General features: G+C 50.7%; 1 pseudogene; it reads left to right on the forward strand.

Annotated features, from left to right (window-relative positions):
• The first annotated feature begins 3,110 nt into the window (after window positions 1-3,110).
• LOC127681962 (uncharacterized) lies at window positions 3,111-3,235 on the forward strand (annotated as a pseudogene).
• The last annotated feature ends 3,622 nt before the right edge of the window (window positions 3,236-6,857 follow it).

Raw genomic sequence — 6,857 nt, forward strand, 5'->3', positions numbered from 1 at the left:
CCCCAGATGAGGTCATAAGCTCTCTTCAGAATTACCTGATGTGCATCACCTGGGAGACTGTTCCGAGCCCAGATCCCTCAGCATCGACAGTACTTTCTTATACATCTAAAATGAATGAATAGCCAGTGGCTGGAGGCCGAGTCCATCCTGTGCTGATGCAGTCCCCAGCTAAGGGTGAATTGCTCCCCATGGGCTGGCTTTTGATATGCCATTGACAACAGCTGTCAGTTACAGCTCACATTCTGCTTGCAGGAATTGTTCTAAAGGCTCGGCTGTAGGCTGGGATATATGCCCTATTGCAGTCCCATAAAGAAGAGGCTCAGAGGGGACAAACAGTCACTTCTTGAAGGACACACAGCTAGTAGGGTAAGGGGTCTGGGGTTTGAACTCAGCTGCTTGACTATAGCCCTGGAACTGCTTGCTACAGTACTCCCTGGGCTGCAGCCACAAAGCTAGCAAAACCCACTGGGGGTCTATTGCTGGAGGATTCCGGCTGTGTCCTCTGCTGCTATAGTTTAAAACGATACTTTGTAGGATACAATGTGGCATGCTGGAGGCAGAAAGACCAGCCAGGGAAGACGGAGACATGGAACGTCTAGTTACAGAGGCAGTTAGACCTCTGTGGAGGCGGCGGCAGCCCCTTCTTCCAGCCTCACAGTCTGGACACCCACCTTGTTTTGTTTTCAGATCTACAGGAACTTGTGTGCCAAGCTGACACTTGTCAAGCCTGTAAGTTGCTGCCGCTTCGCAGCCCATGGGGCTGGCTCCTGGCTAGATACATAGTCTTTCTTTTCAGCCTTGGGCTTGCCCTGACTTGTTTGAGGTTCAGATGGTCTGTCATTATCTTGTTTCCTCATGAACTGCCTATAGCCATTCTCCTCAAGCCCTCATCCTCTTTGACTTACATTTTAAGTCATTTAATTCATCACAGTTGCCCTCTTCACTCCGTTCCAGTTTGTTCCATCCCAGAAATTCCTTCCTTGGAGTGGCTGCAGAGTAATGTGTCGGGAAGAGCCAGACACATAGAATCTCAAAAGCCAAGTGCCCATCTGTAGTGTCCATCCAAGTCTCAAGGAAGAGAGGGCAGAGAGAATGCTTAAGCCCAATAATGTGGGATGGGCTATAAAATGTTGCCTTAGAGTCATATGACGCTGCTACTAGTGAATCCACAGAAGCCTGCAAAGGGTCTGCAGAAGACCGAACAGGTAAATGCCAAGTCATAGATGTGGGAGGGACACAGGGTTCCATTCCACACAAAGGGAACCAAATGCATTGAGGAGCTGCTTGGAGTGAAGTGCCTTGTCTTCAGTGATGTGGCCACTGGTGAATTCTCACGCTCCAGCACACAGCTTCACACTCATGCCCAGGACAGCTGCCCTGGTTAAATACAGTGGGTCACAGAGCAAAAGCAAAACCAAAGCAGGAAGACATGACGTCGGATGGAAACCGGAGGAGGTGGGGATCGGTAGGTGTGAGAAGAGGGTAAAGGTATTGAGGGGATTGGTAAAATAGCTCAGTGGGGCCAAAACCTCCACCCAAGGGCTATCTATTCCCAGAACCTACATGATGGGAGGAGAGAACTGACCACATGTTGTTCTCTGAGCATTCCTACGTAATAAATGAATGAATACATAAATGTTTACAAAAGAGAAGATGTACAGGTGAACGTGTCCAGGATATATCATATGGAGTTGTCAAAGAGTAAATGAATGTAAAAATACCAAGTGTCCCTTATCATTCGCTTACTAAGTCAAGCCTTAGATTCCTAGCCTGTCAAGTGGGAACAACTTAACAGCCCAGAAGAGCTGTTAAGACTGAGAGAGACATGTGCAAAGGGACACAGCGTTATGAAAGGGTTCACTGACTCCCCTAAGTCACCATAACATGAAGTTATGCTAACAAAATGGTTCCAGGCTCCTCAGGTTGCACAGGGCCCGATTTCAATCACCTGGCCAAAGTGACCTGCTGTATCTGTTCCTCTTTGCTACTCAAAGTGGAATTTCCCTAATGTCATTTAAGTATCACCACCGGGGAGATCGACACATTCAGAGGAAGCAATAACCTGTGAGTTTTAAAAATTAGGTATAGTAGAGTTGAACATGGTGGCTCACATCCGTAATCCCAGAACTAGGGAGGTTGAGGTAGAAGATTGTTATTAGCTTGAAGCCAACTTGGACTACATACTGAGCTCCAGAAAGCTGGGGCTACAGCATGTGGTCCTGTCTCATAAAAGCTAAGAAAAAAAAAGAACTTTAACTATAGTAGCATATATATATTCACAGAAGGAAATTGGCTAGTTATTGTTGTGTTGGCCAAATCACAGCTAGATTACCATTTGGGCCTAAAATTAGTAGCCTCACTGGAAGGTAGAAAGTCTTTACATTTGTGAGTTGAGTTTGAATACTTATTTGAGTTTTGTTTGATCCTGAGAATAATCTAGAGTGCACGCAGAAGTGCTGTTTTCTTGCCTCTGTTTGCAGAGGATGAATCAGTCCTTAGGAGATTCTTATCAGGCAACTAGGGAAAACCCTAATTTTTGTGTCTCTCAGAAAAAAAAATTGATAGTTGTGCTAGGGTTCTTATTTCTTTCTAAATAGTAGCTGACTTAAAAGCCATCCAGCTTAGCATATAGCTAAGAGTAATCTACATCGCACATCTGTGTGTATGTATGTATGTGTGTGAATAAAATAGTATACATTGTGTTTATATAAGTGTGTGGTGTGTGCATGTAGGTATGCATGTGTCTGTATACACTCTAAAAGTTAAGACACTTTCCACTGTAGGTCAGAATAACAAATTTAGGATATTGGGTTATGAAGTTAATTCATCCTCTAGAGTCTTCCTGTTTATTCTTTACTTATAAAAACAAAAAAGGAAGATGAACTCCCTTGCTTTTCTTCATTCCCCAGAAGACTTTGCTCAAAGAAACAATTCCTTGTGTCTACAGAAGAAACTGTGACTATTAGAAGCTGGATTACCATTTCAATGGCATCTGACATTGAGGGATTTTCAAACCATTTCAGTAGGGCTGATTTGAAGATTCAGACTAAAAGAAGACACTATAGTGGGTGTCCCTCTACAAGATCTCATTTAAATTCAGAGCAGTTTTCCCTGCCCCTAGAAGGGTTGCAGGTGTGGCTGCTATGTCACACAAGTGTCAGTAGGTGGCAGAGAGGCTATGTCACCACTCAGCACTCTGACCTGTGAACATCTGAATCATTAGTATCTCAACACTCCCTGAAAACACAAGGCTGAGATGTCCACCAGACCAGCACCAGGCAGGCCCAGACAGGAAGCTCTTCTGAGATGATGGCCAATCCAGTGCTGCACAGGCCCAAAGGGCTCCCAGGAAGCCAGAGACTAGAACAACCCTGCCCTGTGGCCAGGGGCCCTGGTGGGAGGGAGCCAGATTCAGATGACCCCAGGGGGCAGATGGGTCCATGAGTGAGCCTAAGATAACCATCAGTTTGGCACCCTGGAACCCAGACAGGGAGCTAGCCTGAGATGACCATCAGATGGGCACTGCACAGGCCTGGGCAGGGGTGGGGCAGACCATGCCCGAGATGACCCCTGCCCAGGGCCATAATTCACAAGTGCAGCGTTGCACTCCTGGGACCACTCCTGAGATGACCTCAGGCATTCAGAGATCACAGGTGCCACTAAGAGGAGCAAGTGAGTGGTGGAGAAATGGAAGAGAATGAGAAGCAGAAGGATACGTGCGCAGTGAAGAGAGGCAGAACTGGAGACTTGAGGGTAGTGAGGAACAGCCTGATGTGAGTAGCCTGTGATGCCACCTGGGACCACGGTGGAGTCCTGACCTGGGCTCCCAATGGGATCCATGCCTGGGTCTGTGGCCCTGAAGCCTGGGGGTCACCTGGGGGTATGTCACCACCAAAGGCCAAGTGATCACTGGCCAACAAGTCTGGGCTGCCACCCAAGGACATTTTGATGATGTCTGAGGGCTGGCCCTACTGTTTGCCTGGATATCCTGGGGAAGCTGTCCCTGAGGGTGTGAGAATGGGAGAGCTGAACCCATCCCTAATCAGCTGTAACACCAGGGAAAGCTGGTTCCTTACATTGTCTAGGAAGTACAGTAGAGCTGTCTGTAGTTTTGAGAGTTCTTGGTGAGCCTGGGGGAGCTGGCCCTGCCACTCATCTCCGGTGCAGTGGCATGGATGCGGGAGAGGAACCTTCTTCCCCTCTTTCCCTTCATAGGGCAGAGACCTGGCCTTGGGCTCATGAGAGCAAGAGAGCTGACCCCGTTCCTCACCTGCTGCAGCAGCACTCACGAGAGTGGGCCCCACCCCTTGCCTGCCACAGTAGAGCTGGCTCTGATGGTGTAGCCACAAGTGATCTAGCTCTGAGGTCATGAGAGTGGGATAGCTGGCTCTGCCCCTTGCTGGTGGTGGCATTGGATGGGCCAGCCAGGGCAGGGCAGGAGATCTCCTCATGCTGGTGTGGGTGCATGACAGCTGGCTGGGCTGACCAGCTCAGATACCTCTCCAGCCAAGTTTCAAGTCTTTGAATTGGCCCATTTCAACATTTAACACATTGATGAATTGCTGGAGCACAAGAAGGGGCCAGTCCTAGAGATCCCAAGCTATAAGATCTTCATGATAGAGACCGGCGGCAGCAGCAGCAGCAGCAGCAGCAGCAGCAGCAGCAGCAGCAGCAGCAGCAGCAGCGGCTGGTCCAGAGGAAGGGCCATCAGCAGAACCAAGCGGACAGGGTCCAGGCAGACCCGGCGCCCACGACCACTGGCCATCGCTGGCCAGCCAGGCTGCAAGCAGCGGCGGATTTACGGTGCCTTTCACCACACAGAAGCCACATCAGAACTCTGCCTCCCGCCAGTCAGTTACCAGGGCTCCATATTGGTTCTCGGTCGCCAGAGAAATCAGACTGAGGTACGCAAATATAACCCGAGACCAACATCGCGGGGGTCTAAGCCTGACGGGCGTTGGCCTGCACCCAGGCCCTGGGCTGATCGGAGGTCCACCGGGGTGCAAACCCGGCCAGGAGGTTTTTTTCCTCCCGGGCCGGCGCGCGCACCACCACCATTTTGCCTAAGGGAAGCCAGGGAGACCTAGCAGGCAAAACCAAACCGGCTAACAGGCATAGCTCGAGGTGGACATAGCAGGGGTCTCAGACGGTCAGGCCCCGGACTGCCCCCAGGTCCTGGGCTGCTCGGCGGGCCATCTGTGTGCCAACCCAGCCAGGAGCTTGTTTGCCTGGGCCGGCGCGCACCGCCGCCATTTTGCCTACGGGAAGCCAGAGAGACCTAGCAGGCAAAACCAAACCAGCTAACAGGCATAGCCCAAGGCGGACATAGCAGGGGTCTCAGACGGTCAGGCCCTGGACTGCCCCCAGGCCCAGGACTGCTCGGTGGGCCATCTGTGTGCCGACCCAGCCAGGAGGTTGTTTATCGGGGCAGTTTGCGCACCACCGCCATTTTGCCTACGGGAAGCCAGAGAGACCTAGCAGGCAAAACCAAACCAGCTAACAGGCATAGCCCGAGGCGGACATAGCAGGGGTCTCAGACGGTCAGGCCCTGGACTGCCCCCAGGCCCTGGGCTGCTCGGTGGGCCATCTGTGTGCCAACCCGGCCAGGAGGTTGTTTATCCGGGCCAGTTTGCGCACCACCGCCATTTTGACTACGGGAAGCCAGAGAGACCTAGCAGGCAAAACCAAACCAGCTAACAGGCATAGCCCAAGGAGGACATAGCAGGGGTCTCAGACGGTCAGGCCCTGGACTGCCCCCAGGCCCTGGGCTGCTCGTTGGGCCATCTGTGTGCTGACCCAGCCAGGAGGTTGTTAGCCCAGCAGACTCTCCCAGCACTCTCAGGGAACTCGCGCATCCCACCATCCTAGCCACCTGACACACCCAATTAACACCCACAGCTGAGGGGAGCTTTGCACCAACATTGGCCTGCCAGGCTTTTGCCTAGACTCAGGGCCTGAGCAGCTAGGCTAGCCTTGTGTGCACCAACCCGGTTGGGAGTTCTGCTGCCCAGATCAGCCTGGGCGGCAGCACCACATATCCAAGTCCTGCAAGTGGCTAGCTGGGTTTCCGGGCGGCCAGCTGGGAGAAGTCAGTGTGCTCCAGTGAATCCAGCGGGCCCCAGCGGGAGCCTTCGGGTGCCTGCTTTGGGATCTGAACAGCCTGGGCAGCAGCACCCTGTCTACAAGCAGCGCAGGAGGTAAGCTGTGCACCAGAGGCCAACTGGGAAGGGGCAGCTTGCACTGGTGAGTCCAGCACTGACAAGAAAAACTTACACCAGTGAGAACTAGATGGCAAAAGGCAAACACAGGAACGTCACTAACAGAAATCAAGGCAATATGGCAACATCTGAACCCAATTCTCCTCTACCAACATGTCCTGGATACCCCATCACACCAGTAAAACAAGATTTGGATTTAAAATCACTGGTCATGATGCTGGTACAGGAACACATGAAGGTCATACATAAAGAAATTCAGGAGAAAATGGATCAAAAGTTAGAAGCCCTTGCAAGGGAAACACAAAAATCATTGAAAGAAATCCAGGAGAATACAAAAGCCAACAAGGAGGAAATGCAAAAAACACTTAAAGAAATACAGGAGAACTTTGATCAACAGGCTGAGGTCATGAAAGACGAAACACAAAAATCTCTTAAAGAAATACAGGAGAACTTTGGTCAACAGGCTGAGCTCATGAAAGAGGAAACACAAAAAACTCTTAAAGAATTACAGGAAAACACAAACATGCAAGTGAAGGAGCTAAGCAAAACCATCCAGGATCTAAAATCAGAAGTAGAAACAACTAAGAAAACTCAAAGGGAGACAACTTTGGAGATAGAAAGCCTTGGGAAGAAATCAGG

The sequence above is a fragment of the Apodemus sylvaticus genome, chromosome 3, assembly GCF_947179515.1.
Source record: "Apodemus sylvaticus chromosome 3, mApoSyl1.1, whole genome shotgun sequence".
NCBI lineage: Eukaryota > Metazoa > Chordata > Mammalia > Rodentia > Muridae > Apodemus > Apodemus sylvaticus.